Here is a 14862-nt window from a genome sequence, read left to right as displayed (position 1 = left end):
TACATAGGACTTTTATAGGTTTACACTATACTAATAATGTAAATTTATATTGTAGACAGAAAATGTGTAAAATGTTGTACACATTTGCAAAATTGTGTACACTACAATAGTGTACTAATTCTCTATGCCTACAAAGTAATTTAACATTGCTAGTACAATGTAAATTATGAATTTTCCATATACATATCTATATATAAAAATAATAAGTAAAACAGAGAGGAAATTCAATTAAATTTCAAATTGGAATTCAATTAGAGTCTAATTTTGTGTCATGTGTCTCATCTAATCTAAATTTTAGAATTTTATGCTGAGTGAGTTAATTTAGTGTAAAAATTGAATTTCAATTAGAGTTAAATTTTGCGTCACATATCTCATCTAATCTAAATTTTTAAATTTTTATGCCAAATTAGTTAATTTAGTGTAGAAAACGAGGAGTCAAATATAATAAGCCATAAAAAACATAATCATATAACTAAAAAATATTCCAATTTATAAGTCATCTATATATATATATATATATTGGTAAAGTTTAGAGAAAATTGAATTACAATTTGTAAAAATAATCCAATTTTGCGTTATGTGTTTGAATTTATGTAAAAACTACACCATAATTATCCATTTAAGCTTATGCCATGTGTCTACTTAAGTTTTTTAATCTTTATGTCAAGTAAGTTAATGAGTGCAAAATACTAAGAATCTAATATTAATGAACTATAAAATTTATTTAAAAAAAAAAAAAACAAAACAATCACATATACTCAATAAGAATCACCACACGTTTTATTTTATTTAAAAAAAAATGATTATAAGTAGTATTAAATTTAGGTAAGAATTTTAATATATGACTAATTACATTTACTTTTAAAAAATAATTTGACTAATTATCTATATTTTATGATAAAAATTGTGTTTAATTTTAAATGTATCTATATGTATGCATAATTGCATGTGTTACATGCCTTAAAAAAAAATTGACTAATTATTTATGTTTTATATATTTTTTTTAAAATTTTAAATGTATCCATGCATTTGCATGAAGTTACATACTAGTTATGAATTAGAGATGTACAACATATAATTGTATTAGATTACCAAAAACAATTCATGATTTTCTATATATACCAAAAATGAATAATAATAATAATAAATAAATAAACGCATTTCCAACTCTTTTTATTTTTGCAACTAACCACTAGTAAAATAATTGGTTATCTCAAACAAAAAAAAAAAACAAAAATTACGCGTGAAATTTCAAAACCACTTGTGATCTTTATCTGGACTGTTAAAGAAATTGAAGGAAATATAAAATAGATGTAAAAGAATGAGAATAAAGAAAGAAAGAAGATGCATGAGGTTACATGATTTAGCCTAATGGTCTACATTCATGGTGTAAAGTCTTAAATGGCTACATCTTTATTATGCGATAAAGTACATGTACAATGACCCTAATAGCGTATATATAGAGACCCCTTAACACAATATGTTTAACCTAATATTAAGCCAATATATATAATAATAGGTAAAACAGAGAGAAAATTCAATTAAATTTCAAAATTTGAATTCAATTAGAGTTTAATTTTGCGTCATGTGTCTCATCTAATCTAAATTTTAGAATTTTGTGACGAGTGAGTATATTTAGTGTAAAAATTGAATTTCAATTATAGTTAAATTTTGCGTCATGGGTCTCATCTAATCTAAATTTTTAAATTTTTGTGCCAAATTAGTTAATTTAGTGTAAAAAAGGAGGAGTCCAATATAATAAACCATAAAAAACATAATCATATAACTAAAAATATTCAAATTTATAAGTCATCTATATATATATATTAATATATAGTTAAAGTTTAGAGAAAATTGAATTAGAATTTGTAAAAATAATCCAATTTTGCGTTATGTGTTTCAATTTATGTGGGAACTACACCATAATTATCTATTTAAGCTTCCGCCATGTGTCTACTTAAGTTTTTTAATCTTTATGTCAAGTGAGTTAATGAATGCAAAATACTAAGAATCTAATATTAATGAAATATAAAATTTATCAAAAAAAAAAATCACAAATACTCAATAAAAATCACCACATATTTCTCAAAAAATAAATTAAATAAAAATCACCACATGTTTTATCTTATTAAAATTAGAAAAAAAATGATCATAAGTAGTATTAAATTTAGGTAAGAATTTTAATATATGACTAATTACGTTTACTTTAAAAAAATAATTTGACTAATTATCTATAATTTATGATAAAAATTGTGTTTAATTTTAAATGTATCTATATGTATGAATGAATGCATGTGTTACATGCTTTAAAAAATGACTAATTATTTATATTTTTATAATATATATATATATTTTTTTTTAATTTTAAATGTATCCATGCATTTGCATGGAGTTACATACTAGTTATGAATTAGAGATATACAACATATAATTGTATTAGATTACCAAAAAAACAATCCTGATTTTCTACATATACCAAAAATGAATAATAATAATAATAATAATAAATAAATAAACGCATTTCCAAATCTTTTTATGGTTGCAACTAACCAGTAGTAAAATAATTGGTTACCTCGAAGAAAAAAAAATACACTTGAAAATTTCAAAACCACTTGTGATCTTTATCTGGACTATTAAAGAAATTGAAGGAAATATAAAATAGATGTAAAAGAATGAGAATAAAGAAAGAAAAAAGATGCATGAGGGTTACATGACTTAGCCTAATGGTCTACATTCATGGTGTAAAGTCTTAAATGGCTACATCTTTATTATGCGATAAAGTACATGTACAATAACCCTAATAGTGTATATATAGAGACCCCTTAACACAATATGTTTAACCTAATATTAAGCCAAGTTTATTAACAAGTTTGTTAATTAGATCTAGGTTAAACCAATATGTATAAAGCAAATATAATGCAGAAAATAAAGAACACACAGATTTGATGACCCAAGAAAACCTAACCGATAAAAAACCTAAGGAGAATTTAACCTAACTATCCTCAAGGTAAAAACAAATCCACTATGAAAGAATTGAAGTTTGTACAATAAGACTTCGACTACTAATATCCTATTGCTATCTCGTGTAGAAAACTTACTACCACGACCACGTGACAACCCCGAATCTACAGACTACTTCTTTCCTTAATCTGCAGCAACCACAAGTTCTCCTACTTGTGATTTTGAGACTCCACTCAAAGGTTTCAGATCTTCTTGAAAGTTCTTTATGCAGCAACTGAAGCAATCATCAAGTTCATAACATGAATCTTGATCTTGATAACTCTATGTGTGTGCATAAAGGTAAACACCTCTCAGATCTCACAAAATATTCAACACACAACTCAACAAAAGACCTCTAAAACGTAGTTAGGGTTTTTCCTTTTACACTTGGAGTGAAACACTTAACTCTACACGTCATATATGGGCTTGGGCTAGTTTGAGAATAATGTAGAAAAATTACTGATGCATGATTTTCGATCGATCAAGTCTAACTTTCGATCGATCGAGCCTTGCAGATTTTGAATGGTAATTTCCTACATTTACTCGATTCCAACTTTACATTAATCCAAACTTTGAGCAAGTCTAAACCTAGACTCTATGTTTTGATTATGGTTTGCTAACATATACATAGTGAAATTCTAATATATTAGTTTCTAAAGTCTTAAAACCTAACATACCCAACCCAGAATTATCATACTTTTAACCTCTAAGCTAAAACCCAACATGTGTCAAATTATGACCGAACCATGCCACTCCTGGTCTTCTTTGTTTTTAACTTAAATCCCTAATAAAGGAAAAAGACAACAGACTATTCCAAAAATTATACATTCGTTTCTAACAGGCTTAGCTGTTGATCCCAGACTGCGTGTGTATATATGCACATTCTTGGCTCACCTATCATTATATAATTGAACAACACATTTCAATTGTAGAATAGAGTTTTTAATTTTCTTGAGTTACAATTTTTATAAAAACATCAAATTTGCTTTCTTGTCTCTCTCTGTCTCTCTCTCTTGGTACTCGAGCCTGAGCCTTATAGTCTTAGAGCATCTCCAGCAATATAGCCAAATATTTGTACTGTTTGGCTAATGAACAGTGACATTTAGCTTTTGCTTATCTATTTTTTTAAATACACTTTTAACAGATTCTCTATCTCATTCTCTATCTCATTTAAATATTATTTCTTCATTTATTCTTTATCATCATTTATTCTTCCTATATTTATTCCCAACAATTATATTTTTTAATGAAAAGTGTTATATTTACAACATTTTTCACAATATTTTCACAACAAAATTTATGTGAAAATTTGTTACTAGTTCTAATTTAAACTCACCGCTGAAATTATTTTTTTTCTCACCAATATTAACTAATAACAATTTGTTACTTAAAATTTACTGTGAAAATATTATAGTAGAATTTCTTAATTAGGATTTTTTTATTTTTTATATTATTTTTCTACCATTCCTTTCATTTCTTTTTTTTTTCTTTTTTCTTTTTCTTGTTTTTCTCCACCGCACACCTGTCCAGGCCTCTTTTTTATTTTCTTTTTCTCCTTTCATCAAGAACACCCCAGTATCACTTTGCTTCACATCAGAGAAAAGAGAGAGAGAGAGAGAGGAGAGAGAGAGAGAGAGAGAGAGAGAGAGAGATCGGCTTGTCGCCGCTCCAGGCGCTCTTCCCGCCACTCCAACCGCTGCTCCAACTGCCGCTCATCGTCCTCCCATCAGATCAGCTTGTTCTTTCTTTTTTTCTTTATTTTTTTTCATATTTGCTTGTTTTGATTCAACTTTATTTTAAGAATTGGATTTTGTTTTGTGTTTTGTGTTTGGATTAATTCTTTTGCTTATGAACAGTTTAATTTTTCTTTTTTCTTTTTTTTTTTTCTTTTTTCTGATTTCATTTGGTTTGTGAGAAAAAAAAAAGCAACAGCAACGGCAACGGAGAGAATGAGAGGAAAAAAAAAGAAAAAAAGAAAAAAAGAAGCAACGGAGAGAAAAAAAAAAATGGAAATCCGAAGGAGGAGAGAGAAAGAATTAATATGATAGAACGGTTGGCAATATTTTAATCCAACAAATTCAATAGCTAATAAACAGTAGCTCAACAGATTTGAAGAGCTACTATTTATAAGCCAAAAAAAAAAAATTGGTTATGCATAATCCATAGGAGCTGGTTTTTTGGCTTACATTCTCTATTATAGCTAAGATTTTGGGTATGCATTGATTGCTAGAGATGCTCTTAGACCTTTATTTTTGCACTCCATACACAAAGCCAACCGGAAACAAGGACAAGTAGTTTTGATTCTAGTGCCTGGAAGGAATTAGAGATGGCAAAGATAGCAGTTGTTGCTTTGTTACTTTCTTTGGTGCTTGTTTTTAGGACTGATACTGGGTCGGGTCGGGTCGGGTTTAGTGTGACCCAAAACCCGACCCGACAAAAATCGGGTCTCACTGTTTGAAAACCGACCCGACCCGAAAAATCGGGTCGGTAATTGGGTCAGTTTTCCGGGTCTCGGGTCAGGTCCCAGTTTGCTCTTTTTTTTTTTTTTTTTTTTTTTTTTTTTTTTTTTTTTTTTTTAAGTTTATCCGTGTTCTGTTCATCATTTAGCTTCATGGTTTTTGGCTTTGCGTGCTAAATTACAGAAAACATTGTCAAATATGGTAGTGGCATAGAAAAGAACTTGACTCCATTAATAGAAACTCTATGTAATGAATTGTTTTGAGGAATAGGAGTTTGAGTTCAATTGGATTAAGTTCTTTAATATTTTCCAACCTTTTCGCCGAGTATGAATGAGTGAATGTTTCCCAATTATCAGATTAGTTACACTCATTGTGCCTTAGAAGCCACGTAGAAAACAAGTAGTTTTTGAAGCCTTCTAAAGCCACTACCATTTTCATCCTAGTGATAACTGGGGAATAACATGAAAGTGAAGTGGCTGGAGTCTTTCTAATAGCAAAAGAAGACCCCTATAGATCATTACATCACGCCTCTTGGGCTAAAGTTTTTTCTTTCCCAATAAGCATTGAAAAACTCTATGTACAACTAAAGTAATTACAAAAGAGCTTCCATTTCCAAACTCCAGACTGAAAGTTGCTCCAATATTTTCCACCTACAGCACCAAGGGGGAAAAATCAATAATAAACAAGTCATTTAATAGAAGTCAAATTTAATAGAAGAAATTACATTATTAGGATTTCTTTTTTTTGGAAAACTTAATAAAAGTGATCCTGCACAATTGAAACTGAAAGGGAAATTAAAACTTATATTATTATGAACTTAAGAAAATACATGAACAACTTTGCATGTCCATCTACAGGGTTCGAAAATAACAGAATGCAGCACATTATTTGTGACAAAAGAAGAAAGGATAAATTTTCAATATTGGCATGATATTAGGCACTATAAATTATTCCAGTTTCTGCTATAAAAAGCAGGGTGATTCCACAAAGCCATCAATCACAATCTGATCTCAAATCCTCTTAACTTTCAGTCTGATATCAAATCAAAGCAACAATTTTAAAATAACAAAATTTTAAGTTTCAAACACAATCAATCCAAAACCCAGCTAAAATGACACAAAAATCTCAATAACTAAAATCCCAGATCACAATAAAAAGTCAAATCAGTACCCATCAAGATTAAACCAAAATTTAGAGTTGGGTTTTAAATATTTCTCGAAACCCACCTCAAATTATGCAACAAAGTCGGTGACTAACATTTCCAAATAGAAAGTGACAATGTTCTATTCCCAAAATAGTAAAAATAAAGACAGTCCAAACCATTTAAAAAAAACACAAAATGAAAGCACATCAAGTTTAATCCAAACCTATTTTAACAACCTCGTATGCTAAAATCATAAATAAATAAGAAAATGGAGCAAAACCCATATCATAACAATACCTTGGCAACTTTGATTTCAACCTCAAGCTCGTGAAAGCGGTTGTTTAATCTTCCAAACCTGTTAATGTTCTGCTGGTCCTCCCAAGTCACCTCTGTCTCAGATCCTCCACCCTTTGTAAATCAACAATTTCAAATCAAATTCAGACCCACAGCACAACACAACAAACACGATAAAATGGATAGAATATATGGAAAAAAAAAATGAGTGAAGAGAGAGTAAACCCAGAAAGCAAATAAAAAAAACAAAATTTTGAAACTTGAAGGCTTTAGCCACAAAGCCACAAACTTGAAGACTTACACAGAGAACAGAGGCGGAGAGCTGAGGGAGGCGGAGAGAGAACTAGGACAGAGTAGGGTTTTTTTTCCAAAAAAAAACAATCGGGTTGGAGTAGTGTATTTAAATGACCCAATGCCGACCCGACACCGACCCGAACCCGAAATTAACCCAAAATTTTGACCCGAAACCCGACCCGAATATTCTCAGACCCGCCCAAAACCTGTTGGGCCGGGCCGGGTCGGTTCGGGTCGGGTTTTCGGGTGGGCGGGTCCTTACTCAGTCCTACTTGTTTTATCAATCCACTCGGTGTTTGCTGATGAAAACCCGGTGCAAACAGCAATGATCACGTAAACCAGGCTGCCTCAACGATGCAAGATTTACCAAATTCTGTGTCAACAGCAGTGGACAATGCTAAGGAAAAGGCCACATCATGGTTTCAATGGTTTGAAGACATACTAAAGTAAGTTTTAAAATAAATTTATTCCATCCTATTTATTTTTGTTTTTAAATTATTAATTATTTTGTGCGAAAATGATAAAACACCATGGAAAACAATGAAACATGACCTTAAAATGAACTCGGTTTCTCATTGATAATCTCAACCATAAAATGATTTTTTTTTTTTTTTTTAAAACATCAAAATTTCTAGCAATGCATGTGTTAATGCCAACATATATAGAATTGATGACCTTGATTACCTTGAAGTTCGAATTGGCTATCTCCTATTTCGTATATACTTTTTTTTCTTATGGTACTGACCTGATCAATTGGTTGATATGTTTCCAGGGCTCTTCGCATTATAAAGTCAGAAGACTAGAAAGAACTGGCAGGAGCACCTTAAGCTGCTGGAATCTGGATAGTGCAAATTTAATACCCAATTGGTTCTCTTTCATAGCTCTAAGATTGAGAAATATGTTCAGCCATGGGCAGAGTGTGTCAACGTAATTGTCGCTAATAAATATATACATATAATGACTTTCAAAACTACCATAGCTATGACCTTTTCTTTTCTTTTCTTTTCTTTTCTTTAAAAAAAAAAAAAAAAAAATTAAGGAATGGTTCGTGCAACTTACGCACATATATAACATCCGACACATGATTGTAAATGATGTGAGATTTCTTTTTTTTTCTTCTTTTTTTTTTTTTTGATGAAAAAATTATGGGAGATTTTGAGCGCAGCACAAAGAAAATGGTAGTCCTACCAACCGACATTGTTTGGGTCATTATCATGAGAAAAGTCCTAAAGAAGGCACCTGGTGTGACTGATTATGTACCTGGCGTGTATAGAATTATAGAAGAACTGATGGACAATGCTATAGCATATAAGGTGACATATCAAATTCTAAGACGGTAAAGGAGCCAAACCAAGGTTTTTTTTTTTTTTTTTTGATGAAGGCAACCAAGTATTAGATGTTTACCCCATCAAAAAAATAAATAAAGTATTCGATGTTTACATTTATTCAATTAATTTTATTTCAAATGCGTGTTGAGTTTAAGCTCTAGTGGCAACTCCAAGTTTTTTTTTTTTCGTGGGAGATTCAGTAGTAGTGGAGTTTGGAATTTGTCATAAGGGAGGGGGCAAGTAAAAAATAAAGCGATTAATATATATATATATATATTTTTTTTTTACATACAACTTCCATATTATATATATATATATATATATAATTGTCGACGCCTGGCCTTGCGGCCTTCTACCCAACCCAGAATTATCATACTTTTAACCTCTAAGCTAAAACCCAACATGTGTCAAATTATGACCGAACCATGCCACTCCTGGTCTTCTTTGTTTTTAACTTAAATCCCTAATAAAGGAAAAAGACAACAGACTATTCCAAAAATTATACATTCGTTTCTAACAGGCTTAGCTGTTGATCCCAGACTGCGTGTGTATATATGCACATTCTTGGCTCACCTATCATTATATAATTGAACAACACATTTCAATTGTAGAATAGAGTTTTTAATTTTCTTGAGTTACAATTTTTATAAAAACATCAAATTTGCTTTCTTGTCTCTCTCTGTCTCTCTCTCTTGGTACTCGAGCCTGAGCCTTATAGTCTTAGAGCATCTCCAGCAATATAGCCAAATATTTGTACTGTTTGGCTAATGAACAGTGACATTTAGCTTTTGCTTATCTATTTTTTTAAATACACTTTTAACAGATTCTCTATCTCATTCTCTATCTCATTTAAATATTATTTCTTCATTTATTCTTTATCATCATTTATTCTTCCTATATTTATTCCCAACAATTATATTTTTTAATGAAAAGTGTTATATTTACAACATTTTTCACAATATTTTCACAACAAAATTTATGTGAAAATTTGTTACTAGTTCTAATTTAAACTCACCGCTGAAATTATTTTTTTTCTCACCAATATTAACTAATAACAATTTGTTACTTAAAATTTACTGTGAAAATATTATAGTAGAATTTCTTAATTAGGATTTTTTTTATTTTTTATATTATTTTTCTACCATTCCTTTCATTTCTTTTTTTTTTCTTTTTTCTTTTTCTTGTTTTTCTCCACCGCACACCTGTCCAGGCCTCTTTTTTATTTTCTTTTTCTCCTTTCATCAAGAACACCCCAGTATCACTTTGCTTCACATCAGAGAAAAGAGAGAGAGAGAGAGAGAGAGAGAGAGAGAGAGAGAGAGAGAGAGAGATCGGCTTGTCGCCGCTCCAGGCGCTCTTCCCGCCACTCCAACCGCTGCTCCAACTGCCGCTCATCGTCCTCCCATCAGATCAGCTTGTTCTTTCTTTTTTTCTTTATTTTTTTTCATATTTGCTTGTTTTGATTCAACTTTATTTTAAGAATTGGATTTTGTTTTGTGTTTTGTGTTTGGATTAATTCTTTTGCTTATGAACAGTTTAATTTTTCTTTTTTCTTTTTTTTTTTTCTTTTTTCTGATTTCATTTGGTTTGTGAGAAAAAAAAAAGCAACAGCAACGGCAACGGAGAGAATGAGAGGAAAAAAAAAGAAAAAAAGAAAAAAAGAAGCAACGGAGAGAAAAAAAAAAATGGAAATCCGAAGGAGGAGAGAGAAAGAATTAATATGATAGAACGGTTGGCAATATTTTAATCCAACAAATTCAATAGCTAATAAACAGTAGCTCAACAGATTTGAAGAGCTACTATTTATAAGCCAAAAAAAAAAAATTGGTTATGCATAATCCATAGGAGCTGGTTTTTTGGCTTACATTCTCTATTATAGCTAAGATTTTGGGTATGCATTGATTGCTAGAGATGCTCTTAGACCTTTATTTTTGCACTCCATACACAAAGCCAACCGGAAACAAGGACAAGTAGTTTTGATTCTAGTGCCTGGAAGGAATTAGAGATGGCAAAGATAGCAGTTGTTGCTTTGTTACTTTCTTTGGTGCTTGTTTTTAGGACTGATACTGGGTCGGGTCGGGTCGGGTTTAGTGTGACCCAAAACCCGACCCGACAAAAATCGGGTCTCACTGTTTGAAAACCGACCCGACCCGAAAAATCGGGTCGGTAATTGGGTCAGTTTTCCGGGTCTCGGGTCAGGTCCCAGTTTGCTCTTTTTTTTTTTTTTTTTTTTTTTTTTTTTTTTTTTTTTTTTTTAAGTTTATCCGTGTTCTGTTCATCATTTAGCTTCATGGTTTTTGGCTTTGCGTGCTAAATTACAGAAAACATTGTCAAATATGGTAGTGGCATAGAAAAGAACTTGACTCCATTAATAGAAACTCTATGTAATGAATTGTTTTGAGGAATAGGAGTTTGAGTTCAATTGGATTAAGTTCTTTAATATTTTCCAACCTTTTCGCCGAGTATGAATGAGTGAATGTTTCCCAATTATCAGATTAGTTACACTCATTGTGCCTTAGAAGCCACGTAGAAAACAAGTAGTTTTTGAAGCCTTCTAAAGCCACTACCATTTTCATCCTAGTGATAACTGGGGAATAACATGAAAGTGAAGTGGCTGGAGTCTTTCTAATAGCAAAAGAAGACCCCTATAGATCATTACATCACGCCTCTTGGGCTAAAGTTTTTTCTTTCCCAATAAGCATTGAAAAACTCTATGTACAACTAAAGTAATTACAAAAGAGCTTCCATTTCCAAACTCCAGACTGAAAGTTGCTCCAATATTTTCCACCTACAGCACCAAGGGGGAAAAATCAATAATAAACAAGTCATTTAATAGAAGTCAAATTTAATAGAAGAAATTACATTATTAGGATTTCTTTTTTTTGGAAAACTTAATAAAAGTGATCCTGCACAATTGAAACTGAAAGGGAAATTAAAACTTATATTATTATGAACTTAAGAAAATACATGAACAACTTTGCATGTCCATCTACAGGGTTCGAAAATAACAGAATGCAGCACATTATTTGTGACAAAAGAAGAAAGGATAAATTTTCAATATTGGCATGATATTAGGCACTATAAATTATTCCAGTTTCTGCTATAAAAAGCAGGGTGATTCCACAAAGCCATCAATCACAATCTGATCTCAAATCCTCTTAACTTTCAGTCTGATATCAAATCAAAGCAACAATTTTAAAATAACAAAATTTTAAGTTTCAAACACAATCAATCCAAAACCCAGCTAAAATGACACAAAAATCTCAATAACTAAAATCCCAGATCACAATAAAAAGTCAAATCAGTACCCATCAAGATTAAACCAAAATTTAGAGTTGGGTTTTAAATATTTCTCGAAACCCACCTCAAATTATGCAACAAAGTCGGTGACTAACATTTCCAAATAGAAAGTGACAATGTTCTATTCCCAAAATAGTAAAAATAAAGACAGTCCAAACCATTTAAAAAAAACTTTCGATCGATTGAGTCTAATTTTTTATCGATCGAGTCAATCAGAATTGCACACTCAATTCTGCAGTTAACTCGATTCCAACTTTACATAAAAGACATACTTTGAGCAAGTCTAAAACAAGACTAACAACCTATTTTGATCATGGTTTGCCAACAATACAAATTAGAGTTCTAATACATTAGTTCCTATGAACTTAGAACCTAACAAATTCCCCCTTTGGCAATCCGTGACAAAATACAAACTAAACAAAGTGCTCAAAGTTACAAAAACAGCCAATTATAACATCATTGCCCAACATAACAAATTCAACCTAACTACTATCCATCAGTTGCAAGTGTAGACAGCAGCACGACTGAATCAACTTGTATATTCCTGAAATACTCAACAAACATATAAACGCATGTGTGGAAAAATACAAGTAAAACAAAAATAAATGACTTCACAAAACACAAAACAAAGACATATATTATGAATAACTCATAAATATAAATCAATGAGCAGTGAAACAAGAAACATATATAACAGTGTATCTCCCCCTAATATGAACAGCCCAATACCAAACAAAAAATACATCATGAGCCAAAAAAATAAAAACACAATGAAGCACCTAGATACAATCTAATAGCTCCACAAATACAAAAATCTCCCCCTAACAGCAAAAACTCCTCTACAAGTGTCCAAAACTACTCCCCCTTTTTGTGACGGAATGCCAAAAGGGCAATCAAAGTCCATCATCAAAAGGAGGTGAAGAAGGCGAACGTCGAAGATGCGCCAAATCTGCTCGCAAAGCACGGAGCTCATCAAGCATGTCCACCAAAATCTAACCCTGAGCCACCTGAATGGTCAAGACAGTCTTCAACGTACGACAAATGTCAAAGTCATCTGAAGTAGATGGTGTAGGAATAGTAGTAGCAGTAGCAGCAGCAGTAGCATGATCAGCAGACGCCTCACCAAAAGTAGTACCTGTAGAAGAATGAGGGGGTGCAGTACTAGAAGGCTCAACACAAGGGCATTTAGAGCTTTCTCTCATATGAGTAACCCTCTGCCTAAGAAAGGAGGCACCTATGGAAGCAACAATGTGTACCGGATCAGAAGTGAGGAAGTCATCTAAACCAAGATACAACAAAATCCTATGAATAAAAACAGGATGAAAAAGAGCATGAGTGGTAGAAGAACTCCTATAGACTTCGTTCAAAGAACGAAGAAACAGATGAGGAAAACTAATAGGAGCATCCGTAACAAGAGTGAACAAAAATGCACATCGCTCCAAAGGAATGGTGTGCAAATGAGTGATAGGCCACAAAAAATGACACGCTATCCTAAAGAAAAGATAGTGCAACTCAGTAAGCTCAGCCGTGGTGATTCAAGAATTAGAACCCCACTGGATAGAAGACCCAGTGATGTAAGACATGATGTCGTCCAAAGAAGGGGACTCATCATAGGGATAGACAGGGTGCTAGACCAATGGTACCCTGAGAGCATCAGCCACAACTTTAGGAGTAATGGTGAACTCTACACCTCATATCCAACTCTTTACTAAAGTGTTGGAATCATAAGCACGGATAGAGATGTTCGAGTAGAACTCTCTAATTAGGGTAGTTGGTGATGGAGGACCAATATCCAACAAAGGTAGCCAACCCCTACGCTCAAAGTTAGCCCAAATGGCTAGATCAAACTCATCTAACAAAACTTTCTGCTAAGACTAAATCTTTCTCTTAACATTCAGTGTGTCAAAGATCTCTTGGTTTTTCTCACTCGAAAACTTCTCACGATCAAAAGGAGGAGGAGAAGGTGAGGGGGCAGACCTATGGGCTCTAGTCTTCCTAGGCATGGTGCTAGGCTAAGGACAAGGCCAAAAAGAACAAAAAGAAAAAACTAAGGGCAGACTACAAGTTAGCCAAAAAAAATACAAATAACAATCTATATAATGCATGAACAGATAAATGTCATAATGCATGCTCTAATGCAGTGATAACAAGTTTAATTTGAGTTTAGAATCACAAAATTAACTTGAGCATAGAGTTTAGAACAAAAACCCCAAAAATTTGAAAAACCACTTGTTCAATTTGTACCAAATTGACCAATTGATAAACACACAAGCTAGAAAATAGATTATTATGATCAAATTAATCAATCTAACAAGCCAATTTCATCAATTAAACTCAATTTGAACAAAATCCCCAATTCGGATATATTCAAGCCCTAGAATTTTCAATTTTTCACAATTCACTAAATTGATCAAATTAAAACATCAGGAACATGTTTATAACATCCCCAACAAAAACCCATTGATCAATTTCAAGAAATAAGCCTTGAATTATCAAAAAACCCAATTATGTATAGGTTCGAAATTCTCAATGAAAATGCATGAAAAATGCATGAAACTTGAAAATAAAATCAAAAGGAGGGGTAATATGGTCTTAGCGGCCTGTGGAGAGAAAAACCTTGCAAAAGAAACGGAGGAAAACAACAACAAAAAAAACTTGATTTGAGCCTTGACCAAGTCGTATGGAGAGAGAAAGTTTGAAAAACTTTTTGAAAAGTAGGTGGAACATGTCAAAAAACTTTTTGAAAACTTTTTGAACATTTTTTCTGTTTGTTTTTAGACCCCTTAAAACACAACCGGATTAACTTAGTTAATTAGCCAAGTTATTACTTAGTCCAAATTTCAGATCTAGATTAACACAATCATATAATCATATCAATGTAAAGTGCGAAATAAAAAGAACATAAATATATGATAACCCAGGAAAACCAAACCGGTAAAAAACTTGGGAAGGATTTAACCTAGCTATCTTCGAAGTAAACCTGAATCTACTATAAAAGAATTGAAGTTTTACAATAGCAACTTAGACCACTAACATCATATTG

The 14862-nt window shown here is 31.9% G+C and overlaps 1 long non-coding RNA gene across 1 annotated transcript; it reads right to left on the bottom strand.

Annotated features, from left to right (window-relative positions):
* Positions 1-5916: 5916 nt before the first annotated feature.
* LOC112027413 (uncharacterized) lies at positions 5917-7294 on the bottom strand. Its single transcript, XR_010628794.1, has 3 exons — positions 7199-7294; positions 6901-7011; positions 5917-6109 (listed from the first exon to the last, which is right to left on the bottom strand). It is a non-coding gene; the product is annotated as an uncharacterized LOC112027413 (long non-coding RNA).
* Positions 7295-14862: the final 7568 nt, after the last annotated feature.

Source organism: Quercus suber, unplaced genomic scaffold (genome assembly GCF_002906115.3).
Source record: "Quercus suber isolate HL8 unplaced genomic scaffold, Cork oak 2.0 scaffold_67, whole genome shotgun sequence".
NCBI lineage: Eukaryota > Viridiplantae > Streptophyta > Magnoliopsida > Fagales > Fagaceae > Quercus > Quercus suber.
The sequence above is the reverse complement of the archived record's forward strand: the minus strand, read 5'-3'. Positions and strand labels throughout refer to the sequence as shown.